The following is a 27,254-nucleotide window of genomic DNA, read 5'->3' as shown; positions in this document are numbered from 1 at the left end:
CTTCCAGGAAAGAAAGGAAATTAATGGTGTATTAAAATAGTCATCTTAGAATAGTCCTACTAAGGAAACTGTGATTCTTTTTCTTTCCTTTTTCTTTTAAAGCTAATAAGCAGGGACAAACCACTTCTTTATAGACTGGCTGGTCCCTTAGGCTCAAACTATGTGAGATCTTTATCATATGCCCCCCCCATTTTTATTTTCTACTTAAAAGACCCACCCAAGTGGAGATTTTCAATTGGAGACCAATGTGTAAACTGGGGAGCATCTTAATCTTTCCCTTTCTATAGGTTTTCCACCTCCAAACTGGACCTGCAAGATCGTATGCAAATCTAGTTTTGGTTGACTCACCCCCCCCCCAATATATTTTAATGATGGTCTTTATTATTGGTGAATAGCTGCCTCACAGAGCCTGTTGGCCCCAGAAAGGTGGGATATAAATTTTTGTTTAATAAGGAGTGGGGGGAAAGGAATAAAAAGGTTCAGGGGTCTCACCACCAAGGTACTAAATTACCTGGTTTATTGTGCTTTTTAATTGCCATCAATTGGAAGGTGCCATTTGAATCTTCATCCTCAACTATCAAAATGAGCCATCTATGCTTCCAGGTCAAGTCTCCCCAGCCCTCAACATATATCAGGATAAAATTGGTCAGCTGTCACTTGCACAATACTGAAATGACGTGTTCCTGACAGCAAGGAATGAAATGTTGGCAACAGCCTCTCCTCAACCCAGAGTAGCTTCTAGCATTGCAGCTGAAAGCCTCCATCCATTTCCAGCAGTGTGTCATGCAAATGCCAGATGTAAAGAAAAAGCTCATTAAATTAGTGGTCATTAATGCACAGGAGGAAGGCCAGTAATGCTGACAAACCCTGGGATTACTTCTTTTTCTCCTTAGGGCTTAAAAAAGAAATCACTCCTGATTGCATCTGAGCCCAGATAAGAATTTCAGTATCACTTTAACAACCGAAATACGAACATTTCTCAAGTATGGTATGTTTTTACATTTGTGCCCGATATATTAAACAACCTGCCTGATGTTGCAGACCATTTGACAGTGGTACGTTTTGCTATGAATGCACAGCCCATCCTGCAACATTAATTAGGCGAATCTTGTCTCTGCAGAGCTAGCCCATCCATGAGAGTTCTTGGTTCAAATGAAAACCCAGAGGCATTATTTGTGATGCTTCTGTAAATAGATTTTGGTTCTGTAATCACAAAATAGCTAAGGGGACTGTGCAAGGTAAGTAACATTCATTAACGAAGTGTGAATTGTCAGGTCAAGGAAAGCAGCAAGTGAAAAGAAATGGAAAATACAAAGGATCACCAAGGAAACTGGTGACATCATTCACTGTACCTCTCCCAGCGTACATGTGCCATATTCATAAGCAATGAATCTTCCATTATCCCTGACTCCCAATTATTATCCAAACTATTTGTGTAGCCAGTTCTGTGTCAATGTAACCTTGCATAAAAACAGGACTCCTGGTTTCTAAAAACTCTATTATTTTGTGGCTGTTCCCTAAAGCTGTCAAATCTAAAAAGAACTGAAACTATCCATTTGTTGGGGGAGAGTCTTTAAAGAAACTTCCAACTTGAATTTGTTTTGCAATCTATGTCTATCTCTATTATTCCAATTAATTCTCCTTTCTTCCCGTCCCCCTCATTGTCAAATATTAATACTGCTCATTAAATGTGTTAAAATTATGACAACAAAGATGTAAACACACTGAACATGCCTGTGTTTAACATTATTACCTTAACATGAAGATTTAAGCTTTGGATACCACCATCAAAATTATTTTATTTATTTATGTGATGAATTACCTTCCCTTCTCCCTCAGTTCCCAGGGCAGCTTACAACAATTAAAAATGCAACATTGGACACAGTTTAAAACAGCTCACAGCCGCAAAAATAGGGTGGGACCTAAAAATATGACAGAGCAAAGGCACTTAGAATCATAGCATTGTAGAATTGTAGAGATGAAAGGGACCACAAGGGTCACCTGCATTGTGGGAATCTTTTGCCCAAGTGGCGCTCAAACCAACGATCCTGAGATTAAGAGCCTTATGCTCTACCGAGTGTGGTTGTCACAAGGAGCCCTGTAGACGCATGCAAAACTACAGGTGGGCTGACAGGTGGGAGTTTGGGCAGGCTGTCCTGACAGTCCCTTTGAAAAGCATCCCTCTTGACTCAGTTTTCAAAAGCGAAACCTGAAAAGCTTTGAGCCGCTAAGTCAGAAGTTGCTTTCTGTAAATGAGCAAAAACCTGTGTGAAGCTCCACCCCAACTCTACTGGTGGACCTCTCTTATATGAGATGTACTGATGCTAATTCAGGCTGAATGGCCTAAGTTAGAGAGTTAGAGGCCGTTCATACAGCTATGACGCTTTCCACCTATTGATGCCTAGAACAAACTGCCTCCATCAGATAATCAACAACAGCCGCCTGCTCCGAGCTGCTCCCTCTGGACCTGCTCCGAGCTTACCATACCTTATTTTGTTTTCCCTTCAAGTCAGGCTCTGCCGAGGGAATTCTTATGACTGCCACCAGCAACACGCCATGACTCAACCCGACAGCACTTCCTATAAACATTGTCACTCTTTCCATACAAACAGACACGGTGTATCTGTGTCTGCGTGTGAACTTGAAACACAAGCGGAGTCATGTAGCAAAACGGGGGGGAAATAACGCATGGCCTCAGAAGTGCGGATGAAGCTATGCAAGAGATGTGGGGTTGGAGTTAATTAGCCCTTGAACTGTCAGGCCTGATTACTTCCAGCTGGCTCTGACATTTCCAAGATTAATTAGGGAGTTAGCTGTCACATTTCACAAAAGGACCACCATCGCACAAGCAACTTCTACCTGCCTTCTGCGCTCAATGCCGCGACTCCGGGAGATAATTGTGGAGTCTGCGCAGGGAGCCTTCCAGGGTTGTTGCATTGCTTCCTGGATAAAACATCTCCATTTTTAAGAGTGCAACCATATCCACGTTCACTCAGGGGTTAGTCCTGTTGCATTCAGCAGATCTTATAGAAAGGAAGCATACATAGGATTGCAGCCTTATGCAGTGTCAGCAGTCGGAAATGTGGGAGGAAGGACAGGATGTGCAAGGAACATAAGGAGAAATGGTGCCTCAGACCAGGGGATTGGCTGGATGAAGAGGAGCGGTGGCAGGCATCAGCCAGGGAACCCCCAAGGGAAACCCTCAAGGCTCTGAGGCAGGGGATTGGTGGTGGGACACAGAGGAGCGGTAAGAGGGAGAAAATTGGGAGGAGATGTCAGCAGCTGAAGGGGCAACAGTGTTTAGTGAGCAGGAAGAGCCTGTGACATGCAGCGTTTCAGACTCCGAAGCTGGAGCAGAGGAGGGGTGTCCAGAGGAGTCTCCCTCTTCTGCTATGACAAGCTCCCCTCTTCCCTACTTTCAAAGAACATGCAGAATAACAAGGAGGGCAGAACAGAGGTGCACAGATGTAGTTTGAGGCTGCTTGGGAAATCTCCAGGAGAGGCGGAGCCATAGAAAGAGTAGAAGGCGGAGACCTTCAGTCCTGGCAACTGCTCCATAGGGGCAAGACCTACTGGGAAGGGTTGTGGAGGCCACTAGGAAGAGTTGCATTTTGTTCCCTTGAATGAAGGGTTAACTTCACTGGCATCAGAGATTCTCTTCCTTTCTTGCTGACCTGTGTCTGACTCCAGCCCTGACAGGTACTTAAGGCTGGGTGTGGGCCATTGCTCCAACAGTCCAGCTTGGAAGGCACGCCTAGGGAGGGGCACCAGCTACCTAGCCACCAGAAGAGTGTGTGTGTGTGTGTGTGTGTGTGTGTGTGTTTTTAGTGCACCTCCGAAGTTGCTGTAAATTCGTGCTTCGTCAATAAAGAATTAAACTACTGTCCATTTGTCCTCCTTGGGCTGCGTGTGCTCAGGACATACAGTGGAAAGTGTTGTGTGCAGAATGCGTGGATAGGGATCTAGTCACTAGCCAGTAGCATTGAAGCCTCCAAAATGGTCCATGAAGTTGTTTTAGTTCATTTGAAGTGGCAGTGATTCACCCTGACTGGTACATCGTTACAGAAAGGCATTTGATGAAATGATTTGATATGGGCTCATTTAGCCAAGTAGGTGCAATGAGGCGAGAGATCGGAGGAAAAGGGAGAAGGAGAAGAAGAAGAAGAAGAAGAAGAAGAAGAAGAAGAAGAAGAAGAAGAAGAAGAAACTATATAACAGATACATTAAAGATCATGAGTGGGGAACCTCAGGCCTGGGGGACAAATGCAACCTGTCAGGTCTCCCACTCTGGCCCTCAGAATTCTTCCCACACATATCTCAGGTGTTTTCGCCTGGCACAAATGTGTATTTGAACTCTGATAATGCACCTTTCCTTCCTGGATGGAGGACAGGGAGGGATGAGGTTGATTATGTGTAGAAACTGGCCCGTTGCACAAAGGTAAAATGTACATTTGTTGTTCTGCCGGTTTCTGCCTCTGGTGCTATTCGCCAGTGGCATGTTGGCCCCGCAAAGTTTTGCAGAAGTGAATGTGGTCCTTGGGTTGAAAGGGGTTCCCTGTCTCTGGCACAGTTCCTCCAGATGCGTTAGTAAATTCCAGCAGCGTGCACAACTAAAAATGCAGGAAGATACAAAATAGGTGTCTCAAAAGAAGGCATCTCTTCCTGTAGGCTTAAACTCCGAGGATGCCTGCTGTCTTGCAAGCTGCAGACAGGATAACAGTGCAGGTGGGTATGGACTGCAGAGGTTTGAAATGTGTGCTGAATCCACACTCTTCCTTCCAAACAGCCATGTGGACATGCATTTTCAATGACAAAGGACTTTGAGTAATCCAGGGATTTGGATAATGAGTTGGGATAGGGTGAAGGTCTGTTCTTTAGAAATCATAACCAAATTTTTAGAAAGGTGTCATATTTGTCTCTGGACTTGTAAACAGCTAGCATTAATAGTTACGCTTGGGAAGAAATTGTTTAAATGTACCATTTCATTTTTTAAAAAATATATTAAGTTATAGCATCTTTTAATTGTGTCCTGTTTTTAAACTGGCCTGACTCATCCCAACTCCTAGAGATTGGGATGGACAAAGTTTTAAAAAGAGTTAAATAGTAGAATGACACACAGGACAGATTTGTATTGGCCCCTGTTCATTTAGCATTCAGATATTTATTCATTTAGCCATTTGCACTTTTCAAAGGAAAAACAGCCCATTTTAAGCACATTTATCAGAGTATTTTCCAGGGTGTTCAGTGAGGGTTTATTCACAGGTTAGTGTGCTCAGGGGGGGCGGTGCTGCCAGATCCTGCGCATGCTCACTTACATGCATAACTAACCGTGTTTTCATCCCAGATTAGTGCACACAGGATTGCAGATTTTCAGTTTAATTGGGAGCAAATGCCCTTGGCTCTTACTCTACAGTGTGTGAGAGAGAGGTTGCAGGAGTGGGTGTCTTATGCAATGGAAGGGGACAGAACGAGACCGCATCACCCTCTTTACTCAGTTTGCCACGTGACATGATGCTCGCGGCCAACATCGACTTTATGCAAACTTGTCCGTCTGCACCCAGGATTACAGCGGCTCTGGCATTTCAAAGGAGCTATGCTTATTGCGGTTGCTGCCAAGCATCTGGTAGACTTTTAGCACACACCTGGTCACGAGCGTCCACAGGGATTTTTCTGGATGTTTCGGGAAGCAAAAAGTAAAACACTGAAAGAAGGGAGCAGGATAATTTTTCACTTTTTAAAAATGAGAAGTAGAGCGCTTGTCCATTTTGACTCATCTCACAAGTTCTGCAAATGCTAGAAACCTGCACCTGGGTTTTACCTCCTGAACAGTCTTCTTCCGATTGCCTGAAACACACAACAAATGCTGTGAGTTGCATCACCTATTTTACCCAAGGAATTAAGGGAAAAATGTTCCGATTTTGCATCCCTTTTAGATCACCTCCCCCCCCCCCCAGCTGTTGTGGGAAGAAAATAAGCTTTTGACGGATAAAATGTGTGCCAACTGTATCTCTGGAAATTACATATATAGCTCATCTGTGTAAGCTTCTTAAATAGACAAAAGGGTTCCTGATTAATGAACACTAGACATTGTCTGGTTCACTGCATGGTAGTATCAGTCTAAAAGCAAACATAAATTAAGTACAGCAATGCCTTCCACCTCCCACAGCCTGATTCTAATGCTGGCTAGCTAATACGCTTCATGTTCTTTGGAAACATGAGTATAGCTCCTGGTTATCTGTTTTTGTTTTTTTAAATTATCCTTGTCCATTTAACTAAAAAAAGAAAGAGGGGCTGCGCTGTGCAACTTTGATTTAAAGAAGCATTTTGAAAATGGATCTTGTCTCACAGCTTGCTTATAAAACTGTGCGCACATTGCCATTTATTCTGGACCCAGTGTGTGGCCAACACTGGTGTTAGCCACTGTCTATATATATCCTGTAGTTCCTTGAGGGGGAAAAAACCTGCTGTTTGATGTGTTTTCCATCTGATCTGAAAACATGAGCCACATTCCCTATGCAGTTAAGCAGATGTATGTACATTTGAGACACCCGTTGCGCATGTGCAGAAAACAACTTCGTAGATAAGAATGCAGGGGATCCAGACAGATAATGTGCATTGGGTGGAGGCATCCCTGCCCTATCTGTGGTGCGCTCAGCAACAGGGAAATGCAACTTTTAAATGCCATGGCAGGGGGACGGGACAATCCCACTGTGTTTAAAGCTGCTAATATGAACACAGCCATAACACACTCTTGTGTAAGGTTACCAGATTTTTTTCAATGAATCCGGGGACACTTTTCAACTTTAGTCGGAATGAATGGATTTTGTCAGGGGGCTGATTTGTAAACCTGGGGACTGTCCCCAGGAAACGGGGACGTCTGGTAACCTTATGATAAACTATTCTGCAGTGCATTTTTAAAAGCCTAAATCTTTACATCATGAAATTTTATATTAAGCTTTGTGCGGTGTATATGTGTATTAGGTTTTACTGTGCTGGTTATCGCAAGCTGCAATGTTTTTCAAGTGATTGACAAGGCACACATTTTTGTTCTGGATTAAAGTTGGAGACACGACTCACAGAAATGCATGTATTTTGTTCATCAGCAGTACTTGAGGGAGAACCTCTCCCTACATTTGCTTGCCTGGGTCTTGAGATCTACGGAAAAGGCCCTCTGCAAGGTTCCACCAATGGCTACAGCCTTTGTGGCAACAGGGGATAGCATGTTCTCTGAGGTGGCACCCTGCCTGGGGAACTCCTTCCCTACAGAGATATGGCCGTCTCCCTCATGAATGATTTTCTGAGGCCAGCTTAAGACATCCCCTCTTCCCAATCACTTGGAATGGCCAATCTTTTGTGGGCAATGACAACGCAGGCTACATCAAAGAATTTGAAGCACCCTTCCCTTGGAATAATGTCATTATTCATATATTGGCAAGTGGGGGTGGAAAACACATCATGGGGCAGCCCTGCTCTGAGAACTGTCAACTGTCCAATGTTTTAGCTTAGCTTCTCAGCACAATCCAGGCTTCCTAGTGGCACATGGGTTGGATACTACTGCCCTTACTGCCTCATACATTTGTAACCTGGTTCTTGCACAAACCAAGTTGTTCATGTCGGACTTGTGCTACGACCGAGCTCATCCTCCGGAATCGCCCTCCGACATGATTAACGACCTGAGCCTTTGATGACATCACATCCGTCTCCCGTCTCCCCTGAGACTTCCAACAGTATGGAATCTCTGGAGAGTCTTGTGACTCCAAGCACTGCACAGTGGCAGCACACAGAAACCAACAGTTCACAGGTCATAGAAGCCAACTCCTAGAGGCAGAGATCCCTTCAGCCCCTCCAATAAAATATTTTAGGGGGGTTGCCCCCCTCAGTTGATGGGCATTACCATTCAAATGGTGTCTGCGCACCACCTTGTGATCGATTATCTGCCGCCCACCACCACTTAGTAACTGTTAATTACTGTACATGAACAAATGAACTAGAATGGCCCCACGTTTCCCGGGGACATTTAATGAAATCCAGGGACATTCTGGGGGAGGAATTTGTCTGGGGACATATTTGCAAATCTGGGGACTGTCCCCGGGAAACGGGGATGTCTGGTCACCCTACTCTTGTGGCCACTGTGAGAACAGGGTGCTGGACCAGATGGGCCATTCACCCGATCCAGCAGAGCTCTTCTTCTGTTCATCTGTTCAATGCATGTGATTTCGCATCTGGTTTGGCTCTTGGAGCTTGTTGTTCCAAGGGACTGGAATGGTGTTGGTAGTGATTTGTGTCTTTCCCCTGAGGGTTTTCCAGGTTAGCCAGCAAAAACTGCCTTGATCCTGTCTGGGCTGCTGCTTTGGTTGGGTAGCCGAGCTGATACTGGAAATATGTAAAGAACGTCTCTTCTAATTTGCTTTAGGAATGTTTCTTCATTTTTCTGAATGAAGAGAAACCTGTTCCTAGACCAATATAAATCATGAACGCGGTGCTCAAAAGTAAACGGAGTTGCCCCTTAAACATATACAAGGCACAATTGCAATCAATCATTGTGCATATGTTTCTTTCTTTCTTTTGATCAGCAACTAGAAAGAGCATTAAATGTTCACAATGCCAAAATATGTCAGGGGAGTTTGCAAAAAAGCAGAAGTATTTACACCTGAATAAATTATCAAGGGACGTATCGTAACAATTGCTGTAGAAAGACTCATATAATTTGTTTGCAACGTTCCAGGAACCTAACACAAAGTGCTTAGTATTGTGTTGCTGAGTCTCTGCCTTCCCTGTTCAACACAGAGTATCATACCCTCCAACATTTCTCTGATGAAAATAGGGATGTCCTATTTAGTTGTGGTTGTGGTTGTTTTATACTCTGCCCATCTGACTGGGTTGCTGATCTGAGCTACACTTCTTTTATTACTGATGAAGAGTAATCTATGAAAGCTCATGTGCCAATAAATGTGTTGTTTCTTTAAGGTTCCAGAAGACTCTGTGTTGATCACATCCACACCAGACATTTAAATCAGCATCACATCACTTTAATTATCATGGCCCTCCCCAAACTGGCTGTCAGTTTCCTCCTCCTTAGCTTCAGTGTTGCCTTTGCAGAACTCCACATCAGGAAGGGTCCAAAACCTAGAATTAGGCCATGTTCTCGCCATAAATTTGAAGCACAGTGATATACCAGTTTAAACAGCCCCCAAACAATTCTGGGAGCTGTACTTTGTTAAGGGAGCTGAGAGACCCCTATTCCCCTCATAGTTACAATTCCCAGAGTGCTTTAACAATCGATCCTTCTTCCCAGGTAACTCTGTGAATTGTAGCTGAGGGGAATATGAGTATCCTAATAACTCTCACCCCCCTCAACACACTACAGATCCCAGGATTCTTTGGGGGAAACCATGGCACTGAAAGTGGTATAAGAGTGCTTTAAATGTACAATGCAGATGTGACTTTGGATCCACACACACAAACATATATGTATATTAATTTCAACATCATTTATTATTATTATTATTATTATTATTATTATTATTATTATTATTAAATAATGAAATTCAGAATTCACCTGAGCATTTAGGAAGGGTTGTGAGAAGTGGTCCCGAGCCACAGAAGACAGGAGACCAAACACACACAAAATCCTTCCTGTGCTTTTTCCATCTGCTTCTGCGTTTTACGATGTGCTTGTGCTGATGCCATCTGCTGGCGAAAACAACAGAGAGTAGGGGAAGCTTGTTTTCAAAGTCGTCTTTTTTTCTTTCTTTTTTTACAGAAATAGGCATGGTTCACTTTTAAATATAGCCTAATGATAAGTAAAATCCTTATTGCAATTCTGGGAGCTGTAAGCCTCCGGTTATTTCTCTTCTATACGCGGAAAGTTTAATTAAATACACACTCGGCTGTTTATATTTTCCTCTCCCTTGAAATGAGCACAGAAGCTCTTATGTCAAAGCAGTGGGCGGAGGGGGAAGGAAGCAAATGCTGATATCTAGAAGCAGAACGGCTTGACTGGGTTTGCTCTACAGCGCTGCAAGCCATCCCCGCATGATGCGCACAGGGATGTCATTCCAAATACATTTCCAACCGTGTGTCACATGGAAGACTATATGGGAAGGTTTGGCTGTGCACAGGCTTCCCTAAGAACCTAAAAAGAGCCTGCCGGATCAGGCCAATGGCCCATCTGGTCCAGCATCCTGTTCTCACCGTGGTCAGCCAGATGCCTGAGGAAAGCCCACAGGCAGAACCAGAGTGCAACAGCCCTCTGCTTTCTTGCAGTTTCCAGCCACTGGTCTTCAGCAGCAATTGTGGCAGAGAGAAGTCCAGGGTGGAAACTGAAGCAGGAGAGGTGGGAGGCCAAGAAGTGGAGATGAGTCAGGTTGGTGAAGAAGCCAGGGTGTCTCCCCCTCCTGCTACAATAAGCTTCTCTTCCTCACTGACTCCCAGAACTAGGAGAGGCATAAAATGGGAAGAGCAAAGACAGACATGCAGGCACAGTCTCTGATTGCTGGGGGGGGGGGAGAGCCCTGGAGAGGAGGAGACATAGCCAGTTGTGGGGAAGTGGGGAGGGACCTTTAGTCTCGGCAACTGCCTCATGGGGGCAAGACCTCAGTGCTCATTAGGCCTGACAATCTTGTGCAGATCCGGTTTTGTAAATAAAGAGTTAACTCCAGCTTGCTCAGTGTGATTTACTGCTGGCTTAGTCCTGTCCGCCACTCACAGGAGCATAAGACACTGAGAGCATAAGACACTGGGAGACCAAGCAGAAGTAGTTACAGATAGGTAGCCGTGTTGGTCTGCCATAGTCAAAACAAAAAAAATTCCTTCCAGTAGCACCTTAAAGACCAACTAAGTTAGTTCTTGGTATGAGCTTTCGTGTGCATGCACACTGTGTATCTGAAGAAGTGTGCATGCACACGAAAGCTCATACCAAGAACTAACTTAGTTGGTCTTTAAGGTGCTACTGGAAGGAAATTTTTTTGTTTCAAGCAGAAGTAGTTAACAGTAGTTAACGCAAGTGGTTAACAGGCAAGGGGTGTAAGCTCTGGTATGCTGGTATGCTGTATGCTGAATACAGAATGTATGCTGGCAGAATGACATGCTCACTGCCTCTTTAAGATGTGCTGGTAACAATCTTTCTCCCACAAACTTCATTCCAGTTCTGAGATGTCAGCAACAATCGCTTTTCTGTAGAATATGCTGCAACTTCCCCATGTTGGGTAAACGTTACAAGTCATAAGTGACAAGTTGTGCAGAGAAATAGCCTCTGTATGCAAAAGGTTGTCTCAGAAGCTCAGTGAGTTTACACGTTTTTACACGGGAACAAAAGCTGCTTTGCGGTGACTCCCCCTTCACCCCCAAACCGAAATTTAAATTGGGACAAGCCAGTCACATGAGGCCTAAGACCACGTGCTGAAATCAGCATGGGCTGGGATGTGGGGCTTTCCATTGCAATTGCCAGTTTTCAAGCCATTGTAGTGGGAGTGCCAAGCAGCCAAAGCCATGTGCTGATTCCAGATACCCTGGACTGAACCCAGCAGGGGCTGACCTTTTCCAATCTCTGTCACATGCTGAGTGTGAATCTGTGAGAAGTTCACAAAGGCATCGTTCTGAACAAAGCACTCCAAGGAAAGCAGATTGCATGCAGTAACAGCTTGTATCATATCCGTAAGGGAAGAGAGGGAAGGGAAAAGCCATAGCTCAGTGTGGCAGAACACATGCTCTGCATTCAGAAGGCCCAAGGTTCAAGCCTTGGCATTGCCAGGTAAGCGTGGGAAACTCTGCTTTCTGAAACCCAAGAGAGCTGCTGCCAGTCAGTGTAGACAATACTGTAGTATTATATAGATAGATATCGAGGGGCAGACGAGGCTCATCAACCTGGAAAGGTAGCCGATCTAGGGGAAGGAAAACTCTAATCCGAAACTTCCATGGACATACCGCTTGACTGTAACATACACACACACACCTCCCTCAAAGTGTTTACAAAAAGAATAAAACAATGAAATTATCAGCCAAAACCAGTTAAAAACAACCATTGACAACATTCAGAAAAATGATTAAAGTCAACAATAAGCTGAAAATCATATCATGTCAACATTCTCAGTATCTGCATAGGCTTGCTTAAACAAAAAATGTTTTAAAGTAATGTGCGCTAAGTTCCCTTCTAGAGGTCTCAGAGCGATTACTAATGGATGGGCCAAATTTCATCTGAACAAATCCGGTGACTTCCAGTATTTGAAACTTGAGAAACTGAGGCCCTTATTTGAAGTTAATTAAGCAAGCAAGGGTTTTCGGACCATGGCGGCAGAGTAGGACTTCATTCCTCTGAACATTTACCTGGGTGGAGCTTCCTAGATCTTACTTCCAAACAAACACGCATAACAATGCGCAAACATGCAAAATAACGCGCTGCACCAATGGAGACTGAATGACTTGACTTGCCAAGAAGGAGTTTTTAAAATGCCAACTTTTCTCTATCATCCTACACAAAGAAATTTCCCAGTAAGACATCAGACGTTGGAGCATTATGGTCACACGCCATCCCAACATCATGTTCACTGGTATTAGTAAAGCTGTGGGGCCTAATTCCCCAGGCAGTCAGGAAGACTCAACACAAGAGTCCCTTTCTTATTTCTTTTCCCCAATGGCCTCCTTTCCTCCTGTCTTTTTTAACTTACATGGATGAAGCTGCGAATTCTCAGGTAGCTAAGAACAACATTTCATTACAAGGGGTTTCTTTTCTTTCAGCTTCTTTTGTACCACCTAAAGTGACAATGAATTAGATTTTCTGAATTTCAAGCTTTTTAAAGTGTGTGGGGTTGTTGTTGTTGTTGTTTTAAAAATGCTGTTGATAATGGAAACTACTTAACAGAAGAAGGGGGAAAGCTACTGAAATGTTCTTATGCAACACAGATGGGCAACCTGTGACTCAGGAGCCCCCCATGCGGTTTCCACCTCCTCCTGAAGCCACCATTCTTCCATCCCATCAGAGTTCACTCCTTCTCGTTCATTTCCCCCTTCTTTTTCCTGACTCCTGAAAACGTGTTTGATTGTATTTAAATATTCATAAACCGCACTTTCGTATAAAATATCACAAGGCAGTATGAAGACTAAAAAACACCACTTTACAATAAATATGTCAAACACATCACAAAAATGGGCCCTGTAGCTTGCTAAGGGTTGCTGGGAACTGCAACTCTGTGAGGGGTGAACTGCAGGGGCCAGAATTCTTTTGAGGGAAAGAAGGTGCTTCAAATGTGCTTTGAAGGCACAGTGTGTACATGTCAGGGACCGACTGGAGGGGGAGGAGTTCCCCAGAAAAAGCACAGAGGGAAAGAATTTGGATCCTGGTGGTGAGAAACTGGCCGCATCTCAGAGCAGGGAACGTAGCTGTCAACTTTCAGATTTGAAAATATGGGATCAGCAGCCTCGAAAATAAGGGATCAGCAGCCTCACCTGTCCTGGGGACAGTCTATGGGATATCTAACAATCCAGGATAGCAGCGGGAAGCAGCGGGAAACGGAGCTGGAATAAGGGAATTTCCCGCCAAAAAAGGGAAGGTTGACAGCTATGGTAGGGGATGAGCTGGGAAATACTGGAAGCTGGGAGCTTGAGGGGTAGTAAAGAGGCAGAATCAGACAGGGTCCCTTGGAGCTCACCATAGACAGAGGGAGGGACTAGGGAGTGAAGGGGGAGCTATAAGCCAGTCTGGTTAATGGCTTCACCAAGAAATGAACAACCTTTAGAAGTCTCCATGTGTTCTTTGTCCTGCTTTCCTTAATAAAGAAACTAACTGCAAGTTAGCCAAGTGTTTCACTCTTTTTCTCTCATCTCTGAATGACCTGCTCCCCTTGTTGGCTCCCTGACAGAACGCTATAAGCCTTGACCAAATTATACAGTTGTTAGAAGACGTTTTACAAATGAGCAGGGATAGCTCCTGCCAAACCTATAATGGCTAGGAGTTTGACAGGGCAGGGTCTGCCACATGGAAATCTCAGTTTCTGGTAAATGCCAGCTGAACCTCATGTGGAAGGAATGGCAAGCCAGCAGTGGGGTAACCTGAGTCCCCCTATATCAACCTACTACGACAGAAGAAGAAATGTTTTATATACTGTTGTCTTTTACGAGAAGTTGAGCCTGTCACACCTGTCTCATTATATTGTCTGTTTTATGCACGAATTAGATCAAAGCCATTGTTGGTTTCAAGCAAATTGTTGAACGAGTTAATTGGACAATTAATTTCTGAAACAGAACGAAGACCTCACAAAAGGCAATGAGGAGGAGATTGGAGAAACACTGAATTGGAAGCCTCCATTTGAAAGCTGCCCAGGAGGGATGCAGTCATTGCGGTGGCGGCCCCCACCTCCATGGTGTCCCATGTCCCCATGGCAGGGCATGTGCGCCCGCCCCAGTCACTAAGAGGCATGGGGCCCATAGGCCAGTGCCTACTCTTGTCTATTTGGTAATCCAGCACTGCAGGGATGGAAGAATCTGGCAGTTCTGCTTGCTTTTGGTTTTACATTTTTCCACTCCCTAGTTCAGGACTCTGCATTTCTACATCAGTTTGCAAATTTACCTGCAATTTCATGCAAATTTCTCCTGGTATAGACATTTTTTGTATGACATTTCTCCTGAATGTAATGCATCTTGAACGCTATTTTCACATATAGCTTTATCCTGATATAAGCATTTTTGTACAAGTTTGTCATTGCATTGCAATATTCAGAGAAAAGCAAATTTCCCTCGGCTGCAATCGAACAGGAGCAGGAACCTGGAGGGACTGGGGCAAGCTCATCTAATTTCTTTTGGTTTGCCTCAATAGGTACGTTGTCCTGAGGAATGTTCATCCGTCTGGTTGGGCCTGGAGAATGTTTTAGCTCCATGCATTTTCTTTTCTTTTGTTTCTTATTTCATTTATACCCTGCCTTTCCTCCAAAGAGCTCAAGGTGGTACACACACAGTTGCCCCCTTCCCCATTTTCCCCTCACAGCAACTGTGAAGTAGGTTAGGCTGAGAGACCATGACTGGCCCAAGGTCACCCTGTGAGCTAGATGGCTGAGTGGGGATTTGAACCTTGGCCTCCCCTAGTTCAACACTTTAACCTGCCAAACAGTGAGCTGACAGTAAATCACACCATTCAAAATAGTAGTTAACTTTTTATTAGCAAAAACACAATCTCCACAGACTTGGCTGAGTGTCAGGCCTAATGAGCACAACAGCTCTTCCCTGTGGGTCTTGCCCCATGAAATCAGTTGCTGAAGTCACAGCCTCTCCACAGCCTTCTAAGTCCCCTCCTCTCCAGGGCTTTCCCCAGGCAATCAGAGACTTTGCCTACATGCAGCCTGTCGCTGCTCCGCCCATTTCAGTCCTCTTCCGGTTCCGGGAGACAGTGGGGAAGGTAGCTTGTCACAGCAGGAGGGGGAGACACCTGTGAATCTTCACCAGCTGGACTCATCTCTGCCCCTTGGCCCCCCTCTTCCCACTTACCAGCTTTGGCTTCTGCCTCTGATTCTGGACTTCTCTCTGCCCCAGACTCTACCAACTCATTAACCCCTGTTACCCCTTCAGCTCCTGACACCTCCTCTTCCCATTCTTTCCCCTCTTCTTCCTCTGACCACTAATGGTTGTCCTACCACCAATCCTCAGGCTCTGAGCCTTGTTCCCTTGATGGCTCCCCAGCTGATTCCTCCTACCATTCCTCTGCATCCAACTAGTCCATGACATAACCTCGGTACCACACTGGCTCTCAACACAAATGACCCCAGATTCAATCCCTGGTTTCTCCAGGTACAGCTGGGAAAATCCCCTGCTTGAGGCTCTGGAGGGTCACTGCCAGGCACTGCTGCTGAGTCTGACAATACTGGTCTCAGTAGACCAAGTCTGGAAGCTTCTTATGTTCTGGAAGCTTCTTACGTCCCTCCGTGTGTTTATGTATGCATATGTTTTATGTTTTATGGTAAGAGAGCTTCTACTTCTCAAGCAAAAATTGTTGATTCAGATGATCCATAATGGCTTGATGGATTTTACTGGACTAAAACAGGCATATGAATTCCAGGAAGTGTCTCTCTTTATGCTGTCAATGTCTCTACTTCAGGCTGTCATTATGTCCTTTCTGAAGCAAGGGTTTTGAAAAAATTATTATTTTCACGTCAGTTGCACATCCATTTAGGAAAGAAAAGTAGAAATCAAAGTATCTAACTTCAAAACACTTGTACAAAAGGCTCTTGTCCTTTTTTATTATTTGTAATGTATACCATGCACAAAACCTATGCCCAAATGTAACTCCTTCTTTTTTTTTTTGCTCACTGGGAAGAAATAACAACACTCCAATGGCCCTAATCCAGCTTTGTCATGTTCCGTTTTGTATGTGACTAGTGGGGTTGGATGGGAATGTATTTGATTTGTGTACTTTAACCTGAATTTTGGCAATCCTCTAAAACATTATATATATGCTTTAAACATATAATGTTTAAAAATATGGAAGGGCCATGGCTCAGTGATAGAGAATCTGCCTTGTGGCATCTCCAGGTAGGGTTCGGAGATACACCCTGTCTGAAACCCAGGGGAGCAGCTGCCAGTCAGAGTGGACAATATGGAGCTAGAGGGACTGGCTTGGTATAAGGCAGCTCCCCACGTTCCAGACAAAAATACCAAATACAACAATGAAATAAACACTAGCATAAATAAGCAGCAAGAGAAGAACAACTGCTGTAGCTGCTACCCAGAAGGTTGTTCCAATGCTAATCCTACTCAGTGTAAACCCATTGAAATTAATGAATTTAGCGTTGCATTCAATAAAGTGCTAAGGCAACTGTTGTGTCAGCGCAAGGATTTCTCTTTGCACCGTGGGAAGTTCTCCCCCTCTCTTCCCCACTGTGTGACCCCTAAATATGTTCTTCTTCCCTCCCCCACCCCAACCCTCTAGATTTGGGGACTGTGCAGGGTACGTGGAAGGGAAGGAGAGAGTGGGTAAGTCCCACTGCATTTGAAGTAATCCTTCAGCAGGCACAATCATTAAGTTGGAGATTGTCCTTTGGTACATTCATTTCAGTGTGTCTAAGTGTGAGGCAGACGGAGCTCGTAAACCTGGGAAGGCAGCCCATGTAGGAGAAGGAAAACTCTGGTTCTAAACCTCCACTGCCTTTTCTGGGAGAAGAAAAGGCTAAGGAGCAAACCCTACTGTTATGTACTGAGTTGAATAGGATCCAAAATGCAGCAGTCTAATTAGTGCACAAGAGCCACCCAATCCAGCTCCAGGTGGAAGTAAATCTGCAACCTGATTGGCCTGCAGGAGAATCCCGGAAGTAGCCAATCACGTGAGGCCCATTGTGTAAATAATGTATATAAAGCAGACATTCTGGGGGAACTTCCATTCCTCCTCACCACTATGAGCTGAATAAAGAGCATGAAATCCACTTTCGACTCTAAGTATATTTCACCTACACAAATCTGGAGTGCGTCCCTAAGATGGTGCCTTGTACACCTCCTTTGGGAAACTCCTGAAGCCAAGTTGGTGCCAAACACATTGCTCTGCTTTCCTTTGGACCACACTGGCGAGGCTGAGGCGGGCAGCCCAGGACCTCCGTACACACTGCCCAGGCTTCTGCCCTGGGGACGACACCTTGGTGCTGCCTACACAGTGGTTTGACTTCACCCCCAGAGGCGAACTCCATTGTCTCTTGAGACAGACAGGCCCAGTTCATGTTGCTGGTGCTGCTACAAAGCCCTGTATGACCATTTAACCCGTCATGTAGCCAACTCATCAGGAGTTGTAGAATGTACGATGTAGAAATCAGGCTTCTGGTGTGCCAACACCCAGCCTTTGAAGCTCTCTCACATTATACGTGAGACAGGTCCCATCTCTATTGCCATATTGGTTGCTGTTGAAAAATACCTTTCTTTTTCAACAAGGCTTTCAAGCAGAGATCTTTATCCCCATTTGTTTTTATATATGGGATTGTTTCTCATATATATATATATATATATATATATATATATATATATATATATGTTGCTGAGGTTTTTTTTTAAAAAATCAATAAATCAATTTGAGATAGCAAGCCCTCCACAAATGGAATGAAATGAACTTTTTTTTAAAAAAAAAAAAAGAATGTTATTCGGTACATTTTTCCATGCGCCTTAAAATCATCAGAGAACAAGGTCGCTTCCAGGCAACCTGATTAATGAGAATTCAGCCTGTTTTGTTTGCAGAGGGATTAGGCTGCATCTGGCTCTTTAATGAGCATTCACTTTGATTTGTTTTGTGGGGAGGCTAGGCGACAGTGCATCAAAATAAGTGTTATTCCTCTTTTTCCAGTGCTTCTCCCTACCCTATCACTTTCCTTGTCTGAAAAAGTCTGACCTTTGAGGAGAAGTGGATTTGCTACACGAGAACTCCAAATCAACTTCAATTGTGCAGCCTGGTATGTGACTGAATCCTACCCAAAAACAGCAGCAATGCCTCAAGACAGACAAACGTCTCTAAGAAGGATGGATGTGGCCACAGAGAAAGGCCTGTTCCTCGTAGCCAGCAGCCAATCCGCTGAAGAGCACCACATACCCGGGTGACTTTCATAGGATACACATAACTCTGACCCGTTCCAGCCATTAGGTGGAATTAAGCAGCTGCCTCAGGCAGCTTACTTACATTGGGGTCACATCCACATTGTATATTTAAGGCCTGCCATGGCTTCCCCCAAGGAATCCTGGGAACTGTAGCCTGTTAAGGGGGCTGAGATCTGTTAGGAGACCCTTTGCAGAGCCATCATTCCCATCATCCTTTGCAGTTCCCAGGATTCTTTGGGTGAAGCCATGGCTGTTAAAGTGGTGTAAGAGGGCTTCAAATGGTGTGGTGTGGGTGTGCCGTGAAAGGGCAGCAAACGGTTAGATAGTTAATATATTGTTGTATTTTTTGCTTGTGGGATTTTCTACCTCAGATGCCAAAAGAATTCAAGCGCTCCTAGGGGACTCTGGTAGAGGTGACATTCGCTGTTCTGCCCCAGCCAGCCAAATGGCTCAGACCCTGTTTCCTTCCTCTTTCCTCAGAGAAGTGACTAGTTATGAAGCCTGCAATTTCCACATTTAAACCTCCTGACACCCCTTTTGGGATCTGTTGACACTGAAACCAGAATGCATACCACAATATGGCACCCCCTATGGTTAATAAGGACAACACAAATAAATGCAAAGTAATGCCATTGCATCACAAGAGAATTAGCTTACTTCTTAAAAAGATGTGGCTAGAAGACTTAAACCAATACTATATTCACACTCCCATTTGCTCTGTGTCCAGTACACTCCCAATTCTGGTGTTGGAAGTGGTGAGCACATGACATTAGCCACAATCCATATCTATCCTGTCGTTTCTTATGAAATATTGCATTTGAATGCATTCCCCTTCCAACCAATTCCCTCAGTCTCAACTGAGCAAAAGAGTGTGTGGCAGATGCTGAGAAAAGATGTGGGAAGGGAAATGGACACAATTCGGTGATTTTAATAAATGAGTGCAGTTTGGGGGGTGTTTGGGAAAAGGTAGAGTTCTCAAGAGCCACTAGTTATGCTCTAACTTGTACTGTATGGATTGCTGAGACCTGCAGGTGGGGAAAGCTAGAGGGGGTCTTTGGCCTGATCCAGGAGGTTCTTATGTTCCTAGGTTTTCTTAACTGATATGGGTGGTGGCAAAGGTGCCAACTCCTAGGGGTTGAGGTCCCTTTGACCCCCCTAAAATATTTGAGGTGGCACCCCCAAGTTGATGGGCATTGCTATTCAAATGCTGTGCATGTGCAATTATGTGGGGCATACCTGGGCCCCCCAATATTTTATTCAAGTTGGCACCAGTCCCAGGTTATTTAGGGTTTCAGAGATGAGACCCACAGGTCAAATGGCAGCTAGCAGAGTTCTTTTAATGTGCATTCCCATCCGACATGCTTCTCATGTTGAAATGGGAGTAGCTGAGCATCGTGATGTTGAATCACATCAGCTCTGCATATGGATATATCCCTTTGGTGGATAAGGCAGGTCATGCAGCTGGAGGGAGCCTCAGAGACCCCTGCCTGAGACAGGAAATTCAGAACTGGAGCATCTCTAACAGATGGCTGTCTGTTTATTTATTTCTCAGATTTCTTACCCACCTTTCAACACAACGTCCCAGGGCAAGTTACGATGATAAAATATACAATTATAGAGCAAGTGAAATATTTACAACCATAGAACGAGAAAAGTGAGAAAACAATCAAAGAGTTCCATATATGAAAGCAATACAAACATTGAAAAGCAATTCCATGTATAAGAGAGGTTTAAAAACTAGTTTCATTACAGATGCCAGCTAGGATAAAGATCCTGGCCTTTGTTCATCCTCTGTTTGAAGACCTCTGTAATGACTCTCGCAGTAAAGATCACCCTCTGAAAATGAGCAACCGTCAGACCGTCCCAATTAAATAGCTACTTTTCTAGGGAACTATGCTTTGAATTGAAAAATCCCATTTCCAAGCAGTGCGCCTCATTAAACCTATTCCGCGAGTCCCATAAAGTAATGAGGAGAAATGCATTCTTTTGGTCACATGTGAAATCTTTTGGTCCTTAGAATCGACATCATTGCCTGCCAGCTCACTTCCCCATCCGAATGGGAAGATAATATGTTATTTAATCAGGGCGGCCTCCCCTGTGCTGAATAAAACAAACAGCGAGGGATCCCCAAAACAGATCTACAGAGTAAAGAGGCAGCTTATAGCTATTGTGACTGCTCCACTGAATTATCATTTACAGTGGTATAAGAAAGAGGAAATCATGGATCAGTTTTTAAGCAGAAAACACAAGCAAAGGAAGATTGCTCAGTTCCTATATTCCTCGAAGCCTGTATTTCTTAAGAAGCGTACAATGTAATCAAATGAGTAGCAGAAACAACATGGGCTATGGAACAACACCGGATTGGAAAGAAGCTGGTCAATGAGGTTTCGTCTTCCTTGAATACAGCGGCGGAGTAAGCCGATTGGGCACCTGGGACTCCTAGGAGTCTGCCTGCTTGCCTCCTCCCCCTCAGCCGCCCTACAGCTGAGGGGGAGGCGGCAGGCGGACCGTTTGGGGTAGCGTGGAGCCTGCAGGTGCCCAAGCCACTGTGTCTCTCCCAGGAGAGACACGTGGCTCAGGTGTGCTGCAGGCCCCGCAGTGAGTGTCACCCAGCATTTTGTCACTGTGCTGGGCCAGGGGGTAACCCGAGCAACGTAGTACAGGTCCGGTCCTGAATCCAAGGGTTCTGCAAGGAATCAGTCCGACAGGGCCAAGGAAGGACACGAGGCAGGAAACTAGGCAAGGTCAGGCACAGGGTCTCAGGCAGGTTCTAGCAAGCAGCAATATTGCTCCCACAGCCTGGGGTCTGACAGCCTTTTATCTTTGTCGGGGTAACGGCTGGTCCTGATCCCCCGGTGACTCACCTCCCTGTCTCGCCCGAAGGCGAACATTCCTCCTGCAAATACTCAGGTCTCTCCTTCCCTCAGACCTTAGTCTCTGCAGCTCTGGAGATGTCATTGGGTTACTAGACCCAGGAACTGCCTCAGCCTCTCCTGACCCAACCGGTAGTGGAGCAGCTGTAAGTGATGGCCCAGCTGAAGGCAACAAGGTAATCCCTGCATCTGGAGCCAGGGCAGGCTCAGGCCCCTGACTCAGCCCAGCTGGTGCTTGTTGCAGGGGAACCTGTGCAGACTGGGACTCTTCAGAATCAGGCCCCAGACTAGGTTCAGATGCCGCCTGAGGCAAAGGATCCGGTGAGGACTGAGACTCCTCTGGTTCTGAGTCCGAGCCCAAGTCCCAGGCCATCACAGTCACCACCACCCCTCGGTGGTGACACCCAGGGCGTACCGCCGCCCCCGCCCCCCTTCCTCCGCCCCTGCTAGAATACATTTGATTCTGTATACTGTCCCATGAAATGCTGTTGGAATTGCATATAAATCTTATGGTGTGTATGGAGCCTAGACAAGGGTGGGTGGTGAGTGTATTTGTGTATGTAAACTGATAATAATGTTTCGTGCAGACTCCCTTGGAAGGTTGTGGGTTCTCCTTTACTGGAGGCTTTCAAACAGGTTGGATGGCCATATGCCATGAATGCTTTAGCTGAGATTCCTGCATTGCAGGGGGTTGGACTAGATGACCCTTAGGGTCCCTTCCAACTCTATGATCCTATGCATCTGACGATGTGTGCACAAAAGCTTATGCCACTCTTTAGGGAGGGAAGGGCATTTGCCCCACCCTTAAGTTCCAGATCACACATGACTATGAACCAGGAGTATCTATATTATTATGGCTATTAAAAAGTAAGCACAAGAAATGCACTGGGTGTTGGATAGAAGAGCCGGGGGTGGAATCTCACACCCAGGGGCCAAATGTGACCCTCCAGGCCTATCTATACGAACCTTGGGATTCTCCCCAAGTCTCACCCGTCAATATCCCTGCTCTGTGGCCTCTTCAAGTGCTTTGGCCTAGATGAATGTGTTCTTGAGCTATAATAATGCCTCCTGCTTGCCTGTATGGGGAGCTGCATGTGTAGAAACCTCTGCTTTGGGCAGAGTTGGGGCATAGCCTACTCTACCAAAGGAAGAGTTGCATTCCTCTACGATTCTATCCCTTGCTCCACCCTCTTTTTTTTTTTTTTTTTTTTACCTCCATCTCCGCCTACTCAGAGGTTTGCTCAGAAAGGAATGTGGGACTTGGACTGGAAAATATTCCCCACGCCTGATTGCAAGAGATTGCACATGTCCCAGTATGGGAGATGAACAACCGTGTCTTTGTTGTTGCTGCTATTACATTTATATCCAAGGAGCTCAAGGCCATGTGCCAAGTTCTCCCTGTTTCAACCTAACACCATCCCTGTGAGGTAGGTTAGGATGAGAGGCAGGGACTGGCCCAAAGTCACCCAGTGAGCATCATGGCCATGTGGGGAGTTGAACCACAGCTGTCAATGTTGCCCTTTTTTAAAGGGAAATTCCCTTATTCTGAATGGGATTCCTCGCAAGAAAAGGAAAAAGTTGACAGCTATGAGTTGAACCCTGGCTTCCCAGGTCCTAGTCCTAACCAGGCCCAGACAGAGGGGGGGCCATATGGGCCACTTGTCCCAGGCCTCCGATTCCAAAGGGGGCCTCAGTCAGCATATTCACAATCACAGGAGATCCACTGTCTTTATATGCAGGTACGGTTCAAGCCTTGAAATAAAATTATTTGTCAGCATAACTTTTGTGGAAATTATTTATATACAGTGGTACCTCTGGTTACATACTTTATTCGTTCCAGAGGTCCATTCTTAACCTGAAACTGTTCTTAACCTGAAGCACCACTTTAGCTAATGGGGCCTCCCACTGCCGTGCAATTTCTGTTCTCATCCTGAAGCAAAGTACTTAACCCGAGTTACTATTTCTTGGTTAGCGGAGTCTGTAACCTGAAGCGTATGTAACCTGAAATGTATGTAACCTGAGGTACCACTGTACTTACTTATTTATAAGACTTCAGTTATCCCCAGGGTAAAAAAAAGGGGGGGCACATTATCTACCTGGCCCGGGCCTCTGCCTGGCTCTGCAAGGCCCTGGTCCTAACCCTATATTCTTTCACATATGTTGAGTCTTGGACATATGTCTGTGTCTGCCTAGTGACTAAAAGATAAAAGCAGCAGGAAACTGCTAATCTCCTCCCGTTAAATGAACTTGGCGAGGCCGTGAAGAAGAAAACATGTCGCTAGAACTGACATGACTCTGCTTTCGTTGCCAGAAGGGAGTTCAGGTGCCGCGGGCTTTTCCCATGGGACACACGTTGACCACCAACCAGACTCAGGTTGAAATTAGAGGCCAAGAGCGAAAAGTAAATATGGCTAAATTACAGCTCACCAAACCAGCTTCATGAGACACGAGAACAACAGGAGAAGGAAATGAGTCAGCCCAGAAGTTGCCAGTGGGCGAAAGCTACCAGCCTAGATCATCTGGTGCTGCCTGGATACTTACGCAGTTGAGTAAAGAGGCCTTACCTCCTCGTCTGACAGGGCTCCCTACTACGTGCTGAATGCAGTTTTTCAACACGGGATCGCCCAGGATTGTTTTTGGGCTCCCTGTTTCGCTGAGGACAGGGAAATCTAGAAACCATGTTACAGGACCAGCCTGCTTTGCAGCACAACCCACAAGACATTTACAGTGTTTTGTATACCTGTTTGTTTGTCAATATGCAAGTTGAGCAGGTAGCAAACACATTAGTTCAGCTAGCTCTAAACAGGGGCGCCGACTTATAAAAAATATTGGGGGGGGGCCCATACCGACTTATAAAAAATATTGGGGGGGCCCAAGACCTCCAAACCGCTGCTGCTGGGGGAACGAAAGGAGCGAGCCCCGGGCTGCCCCGACCTTAAGTGAACCTGTGAGGGCCCGCCCTTTGCGGCAGCCGATTGGCTGCCGCCGTGGGCTGTGAATATTAATGAGCTAGGGGGAATCCCCGCTTCTCACGGGCTGACGCCAGCCCCACGAAGATTGTTGATGGGTCGAGAGCCCGCAACCCCGCCCCCTCTCTAGATCGGGAGTGGCTTTGTTTTAACTCATTACTGAATGTATTTTAAAAGGTAACTATCGTCAAACAAGGAAAATAAAAAATACCAACATAATTTTGTGATTTTACAAAGCATAATATAACTAATAATTTTCTTAAATTATTGGGGGGGCGGAGCCCCCCCAAACGAATTTTTGAGGGGGCTCGGGCCCCCTCAGGCCCCATGGAGTCGGCGCCTATGGCTCTAAAGCAGCACCTTTCCAAACCCAAAACTCAGAACCTTTATGATTTTGCAAGTTTTTAAAAGCGCTTTCTCTCTCTTTCTGGCCAAATTCAAACCCCCTTTTTGAAGGAACCGTAAACCCCAGCAACAAAGTGTTACAGGGCAGAAGTTGCCAAGTTCAGCCCCTTGTTTTTGGCCTACAACTCCCATCATCCCTAGCTAGCAAGGCCAGAGCTCAGGGATGATGGGAGTTGTAGTCCAACAACATCTGGGGACCCAAGGATGAGAAACACTGAGTTAAAAGGACACAAACTGGAATATATTCATAGGGTTGGAATGGTAGAACTGGATAATATTTATAAAATCAAAAGGCTCATCATTTTAACTCTATACTGGAAGAAAGAAGTGTTACCTAGCGCTTTTTCTGTCAAAGAATGCCTTGGAAAGTGACTTTAAAGAGGCCCTCCAGTCAACAATCATCTTCCATTCTGAAGAATGATATTTACCTAAATAAATCCATCTGAACATTTGTCTAGCTGCTTGCCCTTAATGCATATTCCACCACACCCCTTAGCAACCTGCCCCACTTCTTCTCTACTCTGTGTTTCCTAACCTCCAGTCTAAAACTCCCAGGCAGCATCCTTTGCTTAGCCCTCTCTCCCCTTCCTCTGTTGCCTTCCTGTGTCAATGTTTAGATTGTAAACTCCTCAGGGCAGGGGCCTGTCCTGTTGCACACTGTAAAATGTTGCACACATTAATTGCATTAATTTTATCATCATCATCATAATCATTGAATACTGCTAGTAGTACTAGAACAAGAAAATATTGCTATAAGGCGGTTGTATATGCATTGTAGACTGTGAAAAGCTCCATTTGTGTGACAAAACCATTGATAGGAACACATCCCCTCCAACATTTCTCCAAGGAAAACGGGAATGTCCTGTTTCGTCCCCTCTAACAGTTCTGCAATGAAAATAGGTACATCCAAAGGAAAAGTAAGACAGTCAGGATCAAATCAGAAACTGGGATGACTTCTGTAATTCCAGGACTGTCCCTGGGAAATCAGGACACTTGGAGGGTATGTGAACATATGCAGGGGAGGAGAGTAAGACTGCAGCCACAGGGTCTGCCTCCAACCTCCATGTGCTCATCCAGAGGTATGAATATATGCTACATGCGTTTATGTCATGACCAGCTCTATGATGTCTGCTCTCAGAGGTCGCTTGTCCAAAGAGAACACGGATCCAAGATGTCAGAGACCAGGGTAAAGTGGTACATCTCCCGCATTCACCAAAAACTGGATAGTGAAGGTGCCAGCTGCCCCTCTGCATCTGGGGGCTGCCACAGAGAAGGCCCTCTCCTCATCCTCCAGATCTCCTGAGGGAAGTGGCTCTACCAAGAAGGCCCCCTCTGCTCATCTGAACACGAGAGAGTTGGTAGCTTGCCCCCATATTTGTGCCCCATTCCAGCCAGACCCAGGTAGGCAGAATTATATTAAAAGATTATTCATTCGCTAGAGTTAGATTCCACTTTTCCTCAGTGGAGTTCAAAGCAGTGTACCTCACTCTCCCCACTGCATTTAATCCTCACAACAACCCTGTGAGGTGGGTTGAAAGAGGACAACTGCCTCAAGGTCACCCAGTGTGGATCTGAACCTGATCTTCTTGACCACTATATCTCACCAGCTCAAGCTTTAGCACCATGGTTTTAGCATAGGAATAATACTCCCTATATGCCCACTTGACCCCTTTAATCCAAGGAATCGGCACTGTTATAGGTACCAGATAATACCCATTCTGCACTTATAAGAAATCAATATTTTAGTGCGGCCGCACCTTGGAACTCCGGGCCTACTGACATCAGGCAGACGCCTTCACTGTAATCTTTTTGGTGCCTGCTAAAAGCATTTTGAATTTAGACAAGCCTACCCAGATGTGTAGAATGCCGATGTATGTTTTAATCTGTTTTTAGTTTATTGCTGATCTCATCTTTTGAACGTTTAAGGGAATTATTTTTTACTCGTGGCTTTATTGTTTTATTCTCTGGGTAAACTGCTTTGAGGTTGTTGTTTACAATTTTACAGCTTAAACCTTAAGAAATAAATAAAATGCAAGAAATTATTAAGAAATAAATGAACAAAATAAATAAGGTGATGCCCTCCAAAGGTTGTCAGGTTACAAATCCCAGCATTCCCAGTATTGTCGTCATGTTAGCTGGGGCTTCTGGAAATCAGAGTTCAGCATCATGTGAGAGATCCATCATTGGCTACCTCTGCTTTAGCATCATACCTTAAAGGGCCTAAAGATACTAGGTGCTGGGTGGCAACCATTAGTCACCAGGCCCTGACTGCAGAATGGCAATCGAAAAGAAAAAAGTTAGCAGCTCAAGATATTAGCGATCTCATTTTACAGATGGGGAGCTCAGGCAGAAAGCTAGTCGCTTGCTCACAGACACAGCTGCATCGGCATGCGGGACTCAGCCAATGCTTGATCCTTTGGATCCTGCTGCTGACTCAATTAATAAAAGCAGCTCT

Source organism: Podarcis gaigeae (assembly GCF_964106915.1).
Source record: "Podarcis gaigeae genome assembly, chromosome: 4".
In the NCBI taxonomy this organism is placed as follows: Eukaryota; Metazoa; Chordata; class Lepidosauria; order Squamata; family Lacertidae; genus Podarcis; species Podarcis gaigeae.
This window is presented reverse-complemented; position numbering follows the sequence as displayed.